Source organism: Hirundo rustica, chromosome Z (assembly GCF_015227805.2).
Source record: "Hirundo rustica isolate bHirRus1 chromosome Z, bHirRus1.pri.v3, whole genome shotgun sequence".
NCBI classification, from domain to species: Eukaryota; Metazoa; Chordata; class Aves; order Passeriformes; family Hirundinidae; genus Hirundo; species Hirundo rustica.
In genome coordinates this window covers 86,392,878-86,411,478 of record NC_053488.1, presented here as the reverse complement: position 1 = coordinate 86,411,478, position 18,601 = coordinate 86,392,878, and the positions used below count along the sequence as shown (strand labels likewise).

The 18,601-nt window shown below is 40.9% G+C and overlaps 1 protein-coding gene across 3 annotated transcripts in view; it reads right to left on the bottom strand.

The window, feature by feature from the left end:
• The window catches only part of DACH2 (dachshund family transcription factor 2), a 256,065-nt gene that overhangs the window by 156,117 nt on the left and 81,347 nt on the right, over window positions 1–18,601 (bottom strand). Inside the window, exon 1 of one of the 3 annotated variants that reach the window (XM_040090020.2) lies at window positions 8,909–8,951. The exons of the other annotated variants lie outside the window; for them this stretch is intronic. The gene's annotated coding sequence lies outside the window, so the exon portion shown is untranslated. Of the gene's footprint in view, window positions 1–8,908; window positions 8,952–18,601 lie in introns of those variants that run through there. 3 annotated transcript variants of the gene reach the window in all.

The following is an 18,601-nucleotide window of genomic DNA, read 5'->3' as shown; positions in this document are numbered from 1 at the left end:
GGAATCCCATCAGCACCCGAGCGCCTCCGGGATGCGCTCAGCTGCTCGCATCGCATCCTCCCAGCCCCTTCATCCCAGAGGTTCTGTCACCACTGCCTGCAGTGACTGACACGTTTTCCTTGCTGCTGTTTTATAAACACGCTGTGTAATGATGGCATTTCGCTGGGGGCTGGGCACTTCTCTGTGACGCCTTGTCACAACACAGGAGCGGCGCAGGCACGCTTCCCAACCCTCCCCACAGCTCCACCTCACATCAGAGTTCCCAAGCAGCTCTCGGAACAGCTGCACTATTAGAAACAGTGCATGGAATAGCTGCACTGCGCAGAAAAATTCCAGAACCTGGAATTTTCTAACCCACTGGTATTACTTCTGCCTGTGACTATTCAAATGTAATTACACACACTGCATGTAAGGAGACAAATCATGTCCTAAAATTAATCTGTGAGATGATCAATGTACAGAGGTGACAAATACAACAGAGGCAAAACCAGCAGTAAAAGGTGCATGAATTCATGCATTAATTGTATTATTAATATTGACCGCCCTGAAAGTTTTACTGTCTTGCTGTTGTACAGTTTGTTGCAAAAAAGAACTCAAGAACATCTGTCTCACAGTAGCTGCTAAATAATTAGTTTATTTTAATTAAAGTTTAACCTAGTTTCTGGAGCTGGCACCCTCTGGTATGTGTGGGAAGTTGGCAGAGAGCTCCACTCACCTCGCACAGAGTGACTGGACTTTCATTGTGCCTACAGAGCTCAACAGGAAAAAACTGAAAATCTGGGGCTCTCAAGTGATGTTCAAGATGAAAATCATGGAAAAACGTCACTGCCCAGCACCTCCCAGCTTCTTGGGCAGACAGCAGCAGCCCTTGGCAGGACGCTCTGCTCTGCAGGCTCGTCCTCATGCCCACTGGACATGGCCAGCTGTGACCACCAGCCCTGACCACAGCACTCCCAAGGTCTTGGACCACACTCTGCCTACAGATCGGACTTACGGCACCACAAAACAGCTTCTTTGCCATTTCTCCAGAGTGCATCTTCCCTTTTCCTAACCAAACATAATGGATTTGTGGGAAACCTATTCCTCATTCACCAACTCTGCTTTGGCTCCCCTGTCAAGTCACTGAAGATAGTTCAGTTTGGTGTTTCACCACCACCTCTAACCCCTTTTGTTAACAACGCCTCTTTATCCTAAATCCTTGCAAGAAGCTGCATGATGAGTAACTGGCACTGACAACTTCTCCTTCATCCAGCACGGCCTCTGGGAATTGATCCTTCTTGACATGAAGTTGTGCATCAGTAAAAAAGGAGGGAGAAAGTCATTTGAACCATCATTAGACTGGAAGGTGACACCTACAAACATCTGGCTTCAAAACAGAAAATGAAAACTGTTCTAAATTAATAGCCTTCCATACGTTAATGCACCTTGGATTTTTACTGTATACACATTAAACTGAAGTTTTAAAAATTTAAATCATGTTAAACCACATCTACAATTTCCCTCTGATAGCTGGAGCAGACAGATGGCTCAAGCCATAACTTCCCATTGGAAGATGGCTCCTCTGATTCCTCAAGTACTTCACCCTGCAGTTCTGTCAGGAAAAGCCTCGCCGGGTTTCACCTTCAATATTTCTCTCTCAGGAGAAAAATATGAACTAATGGTCAATCCTCATGGGTACCCTTCAAAGTGTCTGCAACCTCAGATGTCCAAGAAGTTTGTCACTAAATTATGTGTTTCTCTTACAACGGAAATTTGCAGAAATGTGTAGTTTTCCCTGTACAATTGTGACAAGGAGGTACATTTGTACATATTCCAATTTCCTCTACATTCAATTTTTTACATTTTAGTTTTCATTTTTTAATTAAAGACTAAAGTCTAATCTGGCTATAGATTACCATTGAGATTTTGGACTGGTCATCTGCCAGTTCAAGCCATTAGTGCTCCTTTCTGCTGAGGAAAAAACCCTATAAAGCAATTTTTACAACAATTCCTGATTTTTTAATGTTTGATGTACATAAAGGATATAACACAGAAAGTGATCAGAAGACACAGTAGAACTAAACATCACTCAGTTCTGTACATTCACTTTACTTATTCCTTTACCTGAGAAAACTCTAGAAACTCATCTTTATAATCTTTGAAAAACGACTTGCCTTATTTAATTACAGAAATTAAATGCCATAGGAAGCCACTGCTTAGGTGGGATTTTAGAGATCAAAGTCCTTTTTTTCCTTAAAAAATGTCCGTCTTTCAGAATCACGCACATCCACAATAAAAAGAAACCCACAATTCATCCATGCTGTAAGTACCAGAAATATGTATGGTCAAACACCAAAAAGTAACACTGCCCCAGCACTACACAGCACACTTTATCTTCTTCCCAAGTAAGCCAAGAAAGAAGGAAAAAATCTTCCTTAAATCTCTGAAGCAATACTTCACATTAAAATACGAGGAGCCATGGAAGAAACAGAATCATCCATATGCTGAGGGCATCTGCAAACAGAAAATGTTTTTGATTTTTGCTTTCTGCTTCCATCATTCCTTTCCTGCAGACCAGCAACACACAGAGGGGTTGGTTTGCTGAAGGGTTTTGATTTGAACTTGCGTCAAAAGTGAATCTGAGCTAAGAGAGAATCTAAGAGTTTCACAGAAGAACATATGACATGCAACACATACCCATGAACTGCAGTGCCAAGGAAGGAAGGGAAAATAAAGTGTAATTTTACATTGGTCGCCTACGGGCCACAGTTTCTTTGCTTTTCTATTAACAGCTCAGAATCCTCTGTGCTGTGAGAGCACCGAGAACTGTAACTGCCAATTAATGTGATGATATTTGCATATTCATTACCACGGTTATGAGGAGCAGTGGTGCTCTCGCTGTGCAAGGGGGATGCAGAGGCGCGTTCGTCTGGCAGGCCGGGACTGGGAGAGAATTGAGAGGAGCCAAGGAATTATAACCAACTCTGCGACACCACAGCTCCTCTGACTGCCTGTCCACACTTCTCAGAAAACATGCAACCCATATTTACCCATAAATTATTTGTTTTATAACCCCGTCTCCTTTGATTATTGCTTTCTTTATGCCTTTTTTGTCACCGACGACCAGTTAATAACAGCAGTGTGAACTCATAAACTCTCTGCTTTTTAACTTCCACCTACTTCCTGTATTTTTTATGATAACCATATGCCAGATTATTATTTAATTATGATTAAAAAATAAGCTCCCGAATGTAGGTTACTCTGAGATGAAGGCAGTTTACAAATAACTCAGATCTGCAGCTTTTCTCACAGTTCACTCAGCATTTCCTGTCACACACCTGCTCACCTGCACTCAGGATTTGATACTAAAGTTTATGCAGACACACCCCCCCTTCACAAAGAACTGAATTCTGGTCCAGAACTACTCACCGCTTTTTCCAAAAACAATCAAGCACCTTTTAAAATCTTTTAAGTTTATTTGAAGAACTACTTTTTAAGTCAGGGCACTGTGGTTAAAGATACCAGAATAACCCAAATGCATGCTGGTTCCTAAATAAGGCTGTCCTGAGGCTCTGATGCCAGTGTTATTATCATTAAAGCAAAAAGTCCTTCATTTCTTATAGAAATGCCAAAGATCCTCCATTTCCTGCACAGTATCACATCACTGAGATACTGCTGCACTACATTGTAAATAGCTAATACTTCATCTCCAGTAATAAATACATACAATCTATGTGATATTTGTATCTATGTACCTGAAAACTTAAAGTGTCTCATAGAGAATTAAAAAAAAAAAAAAAAAAAAAAACAGTAATGGCAAAATGAGCTCCAGGGAAGTGGCTAATCCAACTACAGCCTCTGGGCTAGGCTCAGCTCATCCCATCACATCTGGAAATGCACTGGCCCACAGGATTTGACTGTTGTTCCCTTCTTCAGTCTTGTTTTGTGTCTCCCACTTCAGGTATTAAATTTTTCAATCATCTCCCTTTGATGTTGTCTTAGTTTAATTTAAAAGCAACACAAACATGTCTGATTTACAAGATTTTTATCACCACAGTATCTTATCATCTCATTAGAGTAATTTGCAAAAGCTTTTGTCCCAGAGTCGATACCAGAAAAGATTTATTTTCACCTTCAGGATCTTTTCCCTTTCTCAGTCTGTACACGAGCTGCTGTACCCCATCTCTGGGCACTGAGGGAAGGTCCTGGCAAACAGGGAAGTTTTGCAATACTACAAAAAACCATCGGGCTCAGGCTCAGACTCTGTTTGGATGCTGACCAAAAATGTTTTTATCTCCAGCTCTCACGAACTTCCTTTGGCGTTTTGGTCACAAGAGCTGCAGCCGCTTTGGGTGGTTATGAATGAAGAGTGGGACCCTGAGCTGTAACAGAGCTCCCCTGCACTGAACTGGGATGAGAAGCAAACCAGGAACCACGTGCAAACACACACCTATCACTAATTCATGATTTATTTTTCCCCCCCTCTTAAAATCTGGTGGCTGCTTGTACCTGCAAAAAGAACATACAGAACAGGGCAGCTGCTGCAAATAACAAGGCAGAAACTTACTCTTCCAACCATCGTGGACCCAGAATATTTTCTGTGTCTGGACACCCACCAGCACAAAGAACTATAAACTGCAGGGCATATGACGCTCTGTGTTGCAATTTTTTGCAAGATGAAAGATGAGCCTCTAAAGGCTGGGGAGCTCCATGTGCTACCATGAAACACCCCAGGGCATTCCCTCTTAAAGAGCTCCCCCAAAGTCACTGTTTTCCTTGATCCTGGCAAACTAAGTCAGCAATGAAGGAGAACAAAAAGATGATCCCAAAAATTAGTTTATCAGAGGGATTCTAGCAGAAATTTTCTATTTTTCTATTCAACCATGGAACTGATATGGAGTTACCAGGTCAACATCTTAAGATGGTGACAGGGAACAGGTAAAAAGCAGATGTGTGTTCCTAAGATTAGCATTCTTCAGAGAAGTGGTAAATTAAGTGAATCTTGACCTGTTTCCAGCTCCTCTGATGAGAGCAGCTGCTTAAATTCTTAATGCTTAAATTAAAAAGTTACTTTATTCAGAATCTGATTGATTTTCTAGTAATTTTTTTATCCAAATTAAAATTATTCTTCTGAGAAGTGAAATTAGAATTTTTAATAGGTGAGAAACTATTACCCACTGCAAAAGAAGCAAATAATAAAAGCTCAGTATGTAAAAATAAATTTTGATCTTCCTCCCTGCTTCATGGTATGATGTCCAAGAAAAATCATTTGATACTACTTTCATGAATTTGTAATTTCATCCCAGAAAGTAGAGAATAAGATAAACATTTTCTGTTTGTTTTTCACTTTCACAGAAACACCATCCTTACTTGCTTCTAGATGGTCACATTTTGCTGACATTTACAAACATTTCATGTTGATCTTACATGGGTCACATCAATCATCTATACAGTTTCAATGACACTTTGTTAAATAAACTGTCATGAAAGATTTATAGAGAATTTGATAAAAGTAAAGAAGATGTAGTTTAGCTTTTAAAGATGCATTACCCCTTTTCTGAGGTGTAATATCAGCTCTAAAATACCATTAAGCTTTTCTGGCAGAAGATGAAGTGAGAAAATAAAATGTACTCTTTCATCAGCACCGCTTATTTGCATCTTTGTGCTCCTACAAAACACTGGGAGAACAGAGCACCTGGAGGCAAAGGGAACCTCACCCCGCTTTGTGTGTTCTGCTTGTCTCCCCTAATGCTTGGCAGAGGCCACTCATGGTCTTACCACATTATCTGAGCAAAAACTGCATCCAGATTAAAAAAAATAATAAAATAAAAACACCCCTCTACTTCAGATTAAATATCTACTGACAGTAAACTGATATTCCCAAATCCCCTCTCAAAATAGGGACTGCAGACAAGCAGCACACTTTCATTCAAAGCCCTTCTTCAAATAATGTGGCCAGAGCAGCTCATTAAGATGCATTTTAAATTTTCAGAGTTTACTCTCTGGTATCAATTTAACATTTGAGAGCAGGGAACAACGGTTGTGCTGTTGGGCAGGGCTTTAATCATATTTAGTGCATCAGAAATAACTGAAGTTTCACCAAACTTTTCAGCAGTTTGCCATCCCTGAGTGATCCAGATACAAAAGCAATTATTTGTTCCACCTTCTAGTAACCTGCAGAGTCAGCTCTGCTCCTCCACAGCAGCTCCACTTGTTATGGAACACCAGACAGGAATACAACATGGAAAGACTTCTCCACTTCACCATTCAGGCATAAAAAATCACAAGTGACGAATTAACACTAGCAGGAAAAAAAAAAAAAAAAAAAAAAAAATCACACACACAAAAAAACCAAAACACCAAAGAGGAATCGTTCCCTTCTCTTGAAGACCATTAATTTTTGCAACCAATGGAACAACATGAAACACTCCTCATGAACTGCTGCACTTCTGCGGTGTGATGCCACATGACCCAGCCCCATCACAACGTGTTCCCTTGATGTAGTTATCCCATCCCTAAAGTGTTGCACGAGAGGTCAACAGTGTGACAGTCTTAAATTACCCTGGATTCCCTACAAAGTATCAGTGATCAAAGGGCTGCAGGTACAAAGCACTCAGCCCTCGCACATCCGTCTCCCACAAGTCTGTTAAACAGAGTCCTTTCCTTAAAATTACACAGTTACTTTGAAAGTTTTCTTCCTCACTGTTTTCCTCCACCTTTTAATTCCTGTACATTACCATAAATACAAAATTCATGACCTAAGTTCAGATCTATCTGGACACTGAGAGTGCACTCTCCCTACATTAAGATTATCTTACAATCTGAGGACCTGAGACCTTCGCACAGGTATCTTCAGTATCTATCTCACAATGAAAAAAGTGAAACTGCTTTGTTCCCCTGGCATCTCAGGGCTGACCTTAAACAAACCAACGCCCTCGCCACTCCATCCCTCCAGCCCAGTAATTCCTCCATTCCCCACTGCATCACCACCGGCGCCAGCAAGTGAATTTCGGGTTGCACAGCTCCCTTTGGTGTCTCCAGAAAACCCTGAGTTCACCTCTGCAGTCTTTAGGGGAAGCACCTCGATATTTGGGGTGCACCCATTTATTTTTCTTAGAGAAACAAGGAACACACATGCACTGTATCTGTTCTGTGTCACAGTCTCATCAGCCAGAGCTAAAACCTCTGGCAGGTTCCAAACACCCAGAGCTGCTCTCCATGCAGGGAACACCATGGGTCTGCCTCCTGCAGAATTTGTTGAACTGACTTTGCTCTCAGCAGTCACTCATTCAGAGGGAACCTGACTCGGTTTTTTAAAAAAAACGCCACAAATCCGATCTGCAGCCAAATCACAACAGTGAGTGGGAACTCAACCACATTAATTTTTAGATATTGTAACTACTACATTACCAGCAGTGCTCCCAGATACTGTGAATTCAAATAAAAAAGGCTAGGACTTTGAAGGCAGCAATTTACTTGGTTATTCAATACATCTGTCAAATATATTACTGAGTGGTAAATGAATAAATATTGGATTTCAATTGCTATGACTAGAAATAAATGGGAGCCATTCTCTGAGCAGCAGCACTGTGAGCTCTAAGCTTCCAGTGCAGGCTTAGTTAAAGGAAAAGCAGGGCAATTAGAGTAATTCGTACATATTCTGAAAAAATACCAGTTTCTTACAAGATGGATTGGAAAACTAAAACAAATTGTCTCTATTTCACTACACCATGCAGTCTTCAGGAAAACCAACACCTTAACCCAGGGATATATTCCAATGGGATCTCCCAGAGAGACCCTGATGGTTCAACACTTGAGGTCCAAAGATTCATTTCATGCTGAAATGAGTAGTCCAAATATTTTCAAATATCTTGGAAATAACTTACAGGCATTCAAACATGCCAGAACTAGATGCATTTTAAGTAGTTTAGATCATATACTAATGATTGCTTACTGGGTGAGGTACTAAATTATATAATTTTATAAACAGATCTAAAGCTATTATTATTATTATTATTTATTGTGTATAAATTACTCAAGTCACACTTATAACTAATGAAAATTACATTATCACTATTACATAAAATTATTAGCTAACATTTTAGTTAATACTTTACTGGTGGATGTGCATACAAAAAGATGACACGAGGGTCCAACATTTCTAATTGTTTTGCAACCAGTGAAAAACTCTAACAGAAAATGAGAGCAAACTCTCTCGCCATGACAACAGACTTGTGAGCTGCTCTGCTGAAGTTTCCTTCAGATCTGCAACAACTTTTACCTGTCACATGCTCTGAAACAGGAAATCACACAAATCACCCACATTCTAATGAAGTTCAAAGTTGCAAGAGAAGCGGAGGAGCATCTTCAACCTCCCAGCACAGAATTAACATGTCAGTCTCTGGAACAGACACACAGGATGTGCTTTAAACTACCCTTGTGCCAACAGAATATTGGTGTGAAGCAGCATCAGACCAAGAAAGCAACTACCTCTTCATTATGGTAACAAAGACAATTAATAGTCATCGACTGCTCTGACTCCACAGTCTCTGCTGCTGGGGAAAGACAAAGCTCTAATTCCCAGACAGACCTTCCACCCTAACACACAGAAACCTTCCTTTCATAATCCCAAATTAAGCAAAGATTATTTAACTGTTTCATCATGAGCCCCAGCTTTGACAGTCTGACTGTCCAGGGACACCCTGGGTTACACCTTTACAAAATAAACCCCTGGCTTATACGACTTTGGTATTTCTGGGAGGACTTAATAAAAACTTAAGAACTGCACAACCCTCAAAACCACTCCTGTAACAGCAAGGATTTGGCTAAACTGTCTGCATATTGCAGATTTCACTCCATGGGCTCTGGCAGGGCTTTTGTGCATCAAAAATGATACAAACAGGTTGAAATCCTGCCTGTTGTCACCCACCTGTGTCCAAGTTGATGCGCACTGACCCACACCTTTGCTGAGCAAAGAGGAATGCCACTGCCAGCCTTTCAGCCCAGAAGCATCATTTCAGCAGCTAGATTCTCTGCTGATGCAGGGATCCAGCTCTGGGCTGCTCCTACAGCCTCATGGTCAAGATGATCAGCTGCTCCTTAGTTTGACATTTTAGATTTTCCCAGTCTTTATCAACGAGTGTTACAGGCTGCTGAGGGAACTACATAACAGGATTAACTAATGGCAATAACCCTCTTTTGTCAGAGAGGATTACTGTCATTCAGCACTGGGGGAAACTGAAAACCAGGAGTTCCTTTTGTGGTATTTATTTAATATTCTGCTCTGTAATCTGTTTGCAACAGTATTAGTGCAAAATGTCATGGGAAGATGTAAACACTCACCAGATTCCTTTTTGTACCTACAAACAAACCAAATGAAAAACAAAAAACAGTTTGTTTCCTGTCGCTCAAGCCGTTCCAAGATCCTGATGCTCTATGTTATTTAACATTTTCAGCTGACTTTGGGGACATTGTAGAGTGCTCTGATGAGGCATGTTCCAGTGTCAGCCAACGGTTTATCCCTGGCACGCTTGTCAATCAAAATAAGACCAACAGACGGCTTTCTTTGTTTCAAATGAGCTTTCCCTGGTCATTAAAATTCACTTTTTATTACAAAAACTAGCATTTGGAGAGAGTAAATTGAAATGTTCGTGGTTCCTACTGAATCAACTCCTACTTGAGTTGACTGTTGCAGAAGAAACTTGAAAAGATACAAAAATTGCATTATTTCAGCACCTCTGTGCTACTGATACTTGGCCTCTCTATGGCCTGGTAACTGCAGAATGGCCATTTCATACAAACCCTGTAACCAACATTTTGGCACCAGGATGACATGATGTCCTTCAGTGCTTTCAGCAGCAGGATATATAGTCTAGAAAATTAAAATTTTCCTAGGACTAGGCAGCAAGAGCCAAGGCCCATCTCTTCAGAAAACATAAAAATATAATAGTTATTGAGAGGCTACTTTTTAGAAAACATTATGTTTTCCTATGCTAAATATTGAGGAAATCATGCTCTCTTAGATTAGATTTGTAAACTTAAGGCAAAAGCATGGAAGTCAATAAAATTACATTTAGAATATGCATTCCTGGCAAAAAAATTGTTTCCAGCAACGCCAACTAAATTTTCGGGAGGTAAATCAAGAGGCCATCCAAATACATCCTGACAAAAAGCCATGATTTCCAACCAGCCCTTGTGCCACAGAATGCAGCCTGATGATTTGTAATGATGTACAAATCATCTAAAGGAAGCCATGATTTTATCTGAAGTTCCCACATGAGTAAGAGTTTAGACCGCTGCAAATACCAGATTTCCTTTTCCTTTTTAATAAAAGTTTATTGAAAAGCCTGAACAAACAAGGTTTTGAAATCATTATCTTCCTTCTCTACAGGGAAATTGTGCATATAGCCTCTAATTTTGTCAATTATGAGCACATGGGATATCAGTTATTATAAACACACTTTCCTTCCACTGACGTGATTCAAATCCCATCCTACAGACTGATTTGCAACCCTTAAAATCTTTTTTTTTTCGTTAACAGGCACCATCCTCTATGACTGCCGTCGGAATAAAAAAGGAAAACGAGCAGCTTTTTTTACATCTTCCAGAGAGCAGGCTTTAAATGTAACTATTTTTAATGTAACTACCTTTAGAAAATAGCTGAAATGGTCTACAGTATTGTCCAGGGCAACACAATATTATAAGACAAAAAATTTGTTGTAATTTGGACAAGTACAGAAAACAAATGTGCAAAACTTAATCCTACGTAACTGGCATAATTTGCACAGGAGGCAGCAAAAGCCTAGACAAATTTCCATTAATTGTGATAGAGTACCCTGCTTTTCTCAAACCAAGAATTCATTAAGAATTCATTTTTGCCCTCTCTATGGAAATAGCAATATTTGAGTACCAACCCAAACCTGTTTTGTGTCTTATAAGCCTCACCTCGACTGCATTTACCACTCCCTGTGAGCCACTGTCATAAACCTTCCTACAGTGAGGACATGTGATGCTGACTGCTTCACCTCTGTCCTCCCTGCACTGCCCCTCTTTTGGAAGAGAAAACTGGATTAGTTTGACATAATTTGCCCCTGACAATTCCATGTTGTCTGTTATCTCCTGGACGCTCACAAACTGTTTACTAATCACAGCATATTTCTAGTTGAGTGGTCTATAATTTCCCAGCTTTTCCTCCTCCTTCCTCCCCTCCTCTCTGCTGGTACCTCACTCATCCCTCCATGACTTTCCCAAGTTAGCCATTAATCACTCCGACACCTCATCCACCATCCCTTAAGTGCACAGCACCAGACCCAGCTGATTTGAGAACATCTACCCTAAATAAGCTTTCTGTCACACTTGTTTTCTCACTTGAGCTGAGCTCCTGCACTTCTGTCACTGCTGTTAGTTATGTCAGACATCTCATCGCAGGTGACCTGAAGCCACAAAACTCTTCCATCTTCCCGGCACCATCTGTTGCTGCCCTGCCCTTCTCACTGCAGCACATCAACCTCGTTTTCCTGGGATGGACATGTGCAACAATTCCCTCTGGCCCTGGAAGGCCACTCTGATTGCATCTCCCACTGTTCTTTGCCCTTTCCCACCCTGTCCCCCTGTGCTCAGGCTGTTCTGCTCCATCCCCAGCACCTTCCCTGAGCTCCCTCATCACCACACTGTGCCCAAAACTGTCATAGAGATTTTCTTTCTCACCCCAACTGACCTCCTTCCACGGTTGCTATTTTGACTCTGCAAAGGAAGCATTTGTATTTATGCCCATATTATCTTTTTTTTTTTAGGAAACTGCAAGGTTTCTTGAAAATTTTACCCTTCTACTGCCATGGAGTTGTTAGTTGTTCATCCTAATATGCCAGTCTGTATGATATCAAGGCACTTTATTTATTTCTTCTTCCACTTGTCATATGGTTTGTTAACTCTTGTTAACCCTCTCACCCTATTTCTGTTACATGTTGACATTCTCAACTAGCTTTTTACCATAAACTTTACTTTAAAGCTTCTTTATCTTTTACTTTAATATTTTTTATATATATATATATATATATATATATATAAAAATAAATTGGGAAGGGGGAAGAGGTATATAAAGCATTCCAGTACATGCTGGTTATATTTGGCCTGGGAAAAAATCCACATTACCACAAAAATCCTGTGCTTTAGATGATTCTGCCCGAATCCAGAGGGATCCCTGCTGCTTTGGTGGCCTTCCAGAGGAGCCACCATCACATCCAGTGCCCTTCTCTCACATCCTCTCCCTCCAGAGCTGCACCTCCAGGCAAGCGCACAAGATCTGTTCTAAAGGCAACATCTCATTCTTTTTTAGTCGTCTTTGCTTCCCAAACAAGCCACGTCCTTTACAATAACATTCCAGCTTTGTGAATTATCTGATCAACTCTCTTGCATAATAACCATAAATTATGATCATATACTGATTTTTTTTTTGCTGCTTTTCCTGTTTATTTCCCTGTCCTACTGAGATTACAACACAACTGTAAGTTGATTTGGAGCCAACTCACCACCCTGTTTCTTGTACCCACTCTAAAAACATTAACAATAACCTCGTATCTCTGTTTTTTGCCATCCCACTCTAGTTCTAATCTAGAATCTTTGTGCTTAATCAGCAAGTTCATACGTAAACACACACAGCAACTTTGTCAGATTGAGCATTCCAGTGAACACCTTTATTTCCCTCTGGCGTTAACACTTCCACTCATTCAGAACAGGTTAGATGAGGAAGAAGCTAGCAGAACAAACAAGTATTTCCTAAATCACACCATCAGTAAAGCTCCTGATCCACTGATGGAGGTATACACCCTGTTTCTTGCAGAAATAACTAATTATAGCTTATGTATAGTCCTACTCCACCTGGGAAATGTAGAAAAATCCAGGGGGCTCGAAGGTTACACCAACCTTAGCCCGAGTTTGTTAAAGTCTCTGAATGCAGTGATGTATCCCACAATGTAAATGCAGAGTTACCCTTCACATCTTGCCACTCAAAGCCTCTTTATTTCCCTGCACACTCACTCCCCTCACTCAGTCCTCTCCATTTCCATGCCCCACTACTCCCAGCCCATTTTCAGTTCCAGCCGCACGTTTCCAAAGCAGCACATCCAGAAGTTCCCTGCAGCTCTCCCACAGCACAAAATTACACGATACAATATTGATCCAGGAGTACTGCTGCTGTCGTGCAGCTGCCACTGGGATGGAGCAGTCAAAGCCAGCAAGGGTCCAGCAAAAATGAGGCAAGCTTTTCTGCAATGCAGCTGCCAAGGGACTGCTGCAGCACTGGGTGCGAGTTATCCTGATCTCAATCCAGCAGGAGAACAACTGCAATTCTACAACACTTTATTTTCCCCAGTAAGTATTTCTTACTCCATTTATGACCATTTTGTTTAGCTCCCACCCTCCTGCTGAATTCTATTTAACAGGAATTAGGAGTTTGTCTTCCCCGAGATGTGCTTCATTACAGCCATTCAGCCGGGGAGCTTCTCTTCTCTTCTCTAATGATTTACTTTTTTAGGCCATGCTAAACTTGTGTGGAGTTAAATTAGAAACATTACTTTTACTTAAGTAAAGAACAGAAGAAAGAGACCAAATGTTATGCTGCAAGATTTTTCTCTGATGCCGCATATATGTCCTTAAAATGGGGTTTATTCTGATCTTTTCAAAAACATGTCAGCATTCATCAATAAATTCCACTGAAAAGCAAGACTGTCTATAAAGCCAGTATTTTTTTAATCCATAGAGATTTGACTTGAGACAAAAATTATTTCATTTGTGAAGTAATAATGCTCTAACACATAATACTGTTACTCTAACTAAACCAAGCAATTAATATTTGTAAGCTCCAATGAGCTCAAAGCTCAGTTGCAGAGTCTCTTCTGGAAATCATACAAACACAGACTGTTGATAAGACCTCATTGGATTATTCTGGAAAAACAGTAAGAGAAGAACACTGTCATTTGCTATTACAATGACAGTTTTCTTCACATATAATCTTCTAACACTCCCATGTTTCACAACACTGACTTTTATGCAACAGAAATAGATTTGGATCTGGGGCACCCTCATAATATCCCTTTTTTGAAAAGCTGTCAAAAATTTGAAAATTCAGATTCTCTCAGATTTAATTTGGATGCCATAAACCTGTCTTTTTACTAACATCCTTCCCCACTCCCAGGATTACACATGTGATAATCAGCACTGTCAAATCCCTTTAAATTTGTACAGTGAAGCCAACTGAGGCCTTTGCTCAAAAACTGGCTTATATTCTTCCCTGGATCTCCTCCTCCCCTAAGGCTGAAGACCACCATGGAGACAACCAAGCACCCAAAATGATGTAATTTCAGAACTGAAGCCACTTGTGCAGCTTGAGTTTCTGCAGCCCTGTCACAGCCCAACTACTGCCCTTCCCAGCCATCCCAAAGGACACCTCTAGGATGGACACCCAGGACACGCTGTGGGCTCGGCCAGCTGAGAGCAGCCCAGTCTCCCCTCACCGCTCTGCACAAAAATAAGCATTTATGAGCATTTAAAGGATCATTTCCCAGCTCCTCTGCTGGTCACACACATGCGCACCCAGCCTGGAATACAGGATGTGTCATTAAACCTGAGACAGACAGGGCACAGAGTTACGGGGACAGAGACTGGCACAGAGTGGCGCAACAGATGCTAGATAAAGTTTCACACCCAAACAAACCTTCAGGAACCGTGTTTCTGAGGATGCAGAAAAATGCTCATTTGGAAGCATAACTCATACCAGGATTCCAGAGGAAGATTAAGAAAAGTTTAGAAGAAGTCAGCCCTGGTTTTGGTGCCCCTTCAGCCCCGTGGCACAGGCAGGCTCGGGATGGGCTGGAGTGAGGGCTGGTGAGAGCCGTGCTGCAGCTCTGCTGAAACCACCACAAGACAAAGAAGACACAGTTCTAACTAGGAACAGCTGTTATTTTCCAATTAAAAATCACAAGACCAAAATATTAATTTATTAGGCAAGCGTTCAGTTCACACAGCCACAACTACAATTCTGAGCAATAGACTCTTTTTTTTTCAAGAGAGGCTGTCAGGATGTTTCTGGCATAAATAATTTACTGTGACAAAACAGTTTATTGTTTGCTACTGATAGGCAAACAATGCTGTTCCATATTGTGAAATACTGGCTCAACATGTAAAGAACTGTAAAGGATTTTCCTCAGCGGGATGAACAAAATTTGTTGACATTTTTCCAACTGCTTTACCTAATAAAGTATTAGCTGAGTTAGGCTTTGAGAAAGATTATCTTCTGCTATCATAGAAGCAAGTTAATAAAGTGACAATAACAAACTGATGTATCTGTCAAAGTTTATAGATAAGGATGTCAAGCTATAGGTTATCAGCCTACAGAACTGACACTGTTCATATATCACAGCCCCCCAACACACACTCTGTCAGCATTGTTTATTTTCAGTCAGGAGTTAAATAATGACCATGTACTAAAAATGCCTTTGGGGAACTGCTTTGTCTTACATACTGTTCACCTGTTTACTTCAGAGTAAGTTTTGACTTGCTTTTATTTAATTTTCTGTTTGAACAGCTGGTATTTATCAACTTCAAATGGACTTCAGGTCAATACACTGCAAAAAATTTTACTGCCTTTTCTGCACTTGCTGCACACAGAGCCTGTAAAATGCTGATGAGAACAGCTCCACCCCCAACCCAGCTCCAGAGGGAGCCAGGGAATGTCCTCCATACCCCTGAAACCACGGTAGCACTGAGGGAGGAGAAGAACACAGAATGGGAGGTGGTTTCCAAGGGTCCAGCCACAGAAATCACTTTGTACAGCACACCACCACCAACAGCCTTTACTCCTTTCTCTTCTTCCTGCGTGTGTTTTTTTACAGTATTCAAACCTGATTATCCAGAAAAAGGCAGGAGATGCTATGGGGTTTGGGGTTTTGTTGTTTGGTTGGTTGGTTGGTTGGTTTTTTGTCTGTGGTTTTGAAATAGCCAATGGCAGAGAAAGCAGCAAGTTCTGCTGAAGTCAGAGATGAAGATGGAAAGAAGACAGAGCCATGGGAGATCCACCCTGGAAAACCACCAAGCTTATTTGTTTTCATCCTAAACGTGTGAAGAAATCTTAATTTCTTTCATAAACACATAATTAATCCTATAAAAACGATTCCTGAAGAAGTTAGGAAATGAGTTAGATTAAGTGAGGTTAAAAAAAACACGAGAGAGAGAACAGAAAAATAAATGCCTGGCTATAACCAGGAACAACATAAAGGGTTTCCATCTATTTTTTCTTTTCTTCTGCTCTATGCCAGGCAGGGTGACTGAAAGATACTATTCTACCAGAAATCACTTTCTGGAACTGACAGCTCTACCTGTCATATTTGACGAAGCAAAAAAGAATGGGAAAGAACATGAATTCTTAATTCAAACAAGTTTCTATTACTTTTTTTTGGAATCATTGTCTGAGTATGGATCTTAAGATAAGGGCTAAGAATTAACATATTACTCTCAGAATGCTTTTTCTAATCAGTGGATTTTTCTTACTACTACAGTACTTTTTAAAAAAAGGGAACTGCTACAGACGGGCACATTTAGAATCTCCATTTATTAATGGCAGGAAGAGGGGAAGGATTGGAGGGGTGGGGAGGTGAATGATGCCACCACCTTAAGCAAAATCTGCTACTCACAGTTTACCTCCTCCACATTAAACTGGCCTCTCTAGGTACCAAATTCAGGGACCTGAGTTTTACAAAGTGATGCAGGACAGGGGTATGAGGGTGTCCATGCCCCCTACTCCTGTTCAGAAGGGCAAATAATATGGTCTTTGGGCACAAAGACATAAACACTACTTCACCTGACACCTCCTCGTGCTGTATGACCTTTAACCAAGAGAAATCCTAATTCTCCCAAAGTCAATTTTATCAGAAAAGTCATCTAAAAACCTATTTTTAAAAAACAATCCATCACGTAATGAACCATTTGCAAATAAAAGCCTTTCTTTTGCAGTCATTTAAGTTCTAATCCAAATCAACCACTTATTCTAGGACAGTCAGGTTAACTTACCAGAAGGTATAAAACCTGCTGATTTACACAATCAACAACTTTTAAATACAAGTTATTAGGCGGTAGACTCAGAAAAGCCGAGAGTAGACCAGAGATCTGGGTGTCCCAGCTCATGCTGCAACTTGAACAGCAAATAAAAATGATCTGTTTTCTCAGACTGGAGTTACTCTATCTCGATAGAGCTTTACACTGCTTTTACAGAAGGGACTTCAGTTCTTTTACATATAGGACAACTGCAAAATTCCCAGCAACATTTGCCCATCATGGAGTAAGAGGCTTCAAGACTTCCTGAGCTTCACTCTGGAAACTTTTCCACAGGAGCCCAAGCTATTGTGTGAGAGGGGGTGCTGAAGGAGTTGGTTGCTATGGTGGCACCTCATAAATCATCAGTTATTGTCTGTTATTATGAAGGTGACAGCCTCATAAAGAGATTTGCATTCTCGGCTAATTTTAAGATTTTTTTTTTTTTTCCTGCAGACATCATTTGCTTTGTAAAAGAAATGTCATGACAACCAGAGAACACTTAAGCTTGTTATCGGGTAGTCAGGCAGCCGCTTGGCCCCCATCACTTTGGCATTTGAGCACTGGAGCCTCTTTTGCATTATTGAGTAGTTTATCTTTACAGTTCATAAATATATTTCTGAACGTGGGGATGGCATAATAGGAGGACGAGGGAAAGTGATGGAGGGCTCCTGGTTGCCACGGCAACCTAAACTGATCAATTCCCTGTCACTGTTTTAAAAGAGGCACCACTCTCCTGTGGCCCCCGATGCTAATTACAAATGCAGGCCCTTCGCTGGCATGTTCAGCTTCCAGATTAAAGCAGTTCATGCCTAATTTATCATTTAACATGTCCTCCCACATTTGTAGCGCCGTACGGAATGAATAACAACTTCACTTGTTTACGGCGTTTTCAACTTAATTTCACTAATTAGTTTTGCAGTTGCAGGAATCCGAGGGAGCGGCTGCCCCTCCGGAATGCCGGGCAAAGCCAGGGAATGGGCAGGGAATGGACAGATGGACAGGCAGGATCACCCTCCCCATGCCAGCTCCAGGCTCTGCCACCCATGACCCCCACAATCAACACAGTGTATATTTACATCCCTCTTATCTTCAAACATGTTTCAAATGACTGGGAGGTTTTTAATGGGAGCGGGAAAGAAATTATGGAAAACATGGTTTAGTTTCATAGTAGAACAGTTCGTATTGTCCAGTGCAAAGTTTGAGAGGAAAATGCTGCTGGATTCATCTTGAAACTGGACACAATTTGACCACTGACTGTCCTTCCAGCCAAACCTCTACTGCTTCCTTTAAGGATTTTGACCAGATTTTATGCAAACTCAACTTTCAGTGTGCGTCTCAACACAGCATTTATTGCTTCCCAAACTCAGGGCACTCAGAATGTTCTTCCACATCTTTGTAACGAGCACCCGAGTCTTGGAAAACCCTTTCCCACCCTCTGCGTTCCAGAACAACATGGAACAGAGTGTGAAATCTCTACGAAGAAAATTAAAATGTGCTGGACCCAAAATGCTCTCAGTCATGACAACAGTAATTACTC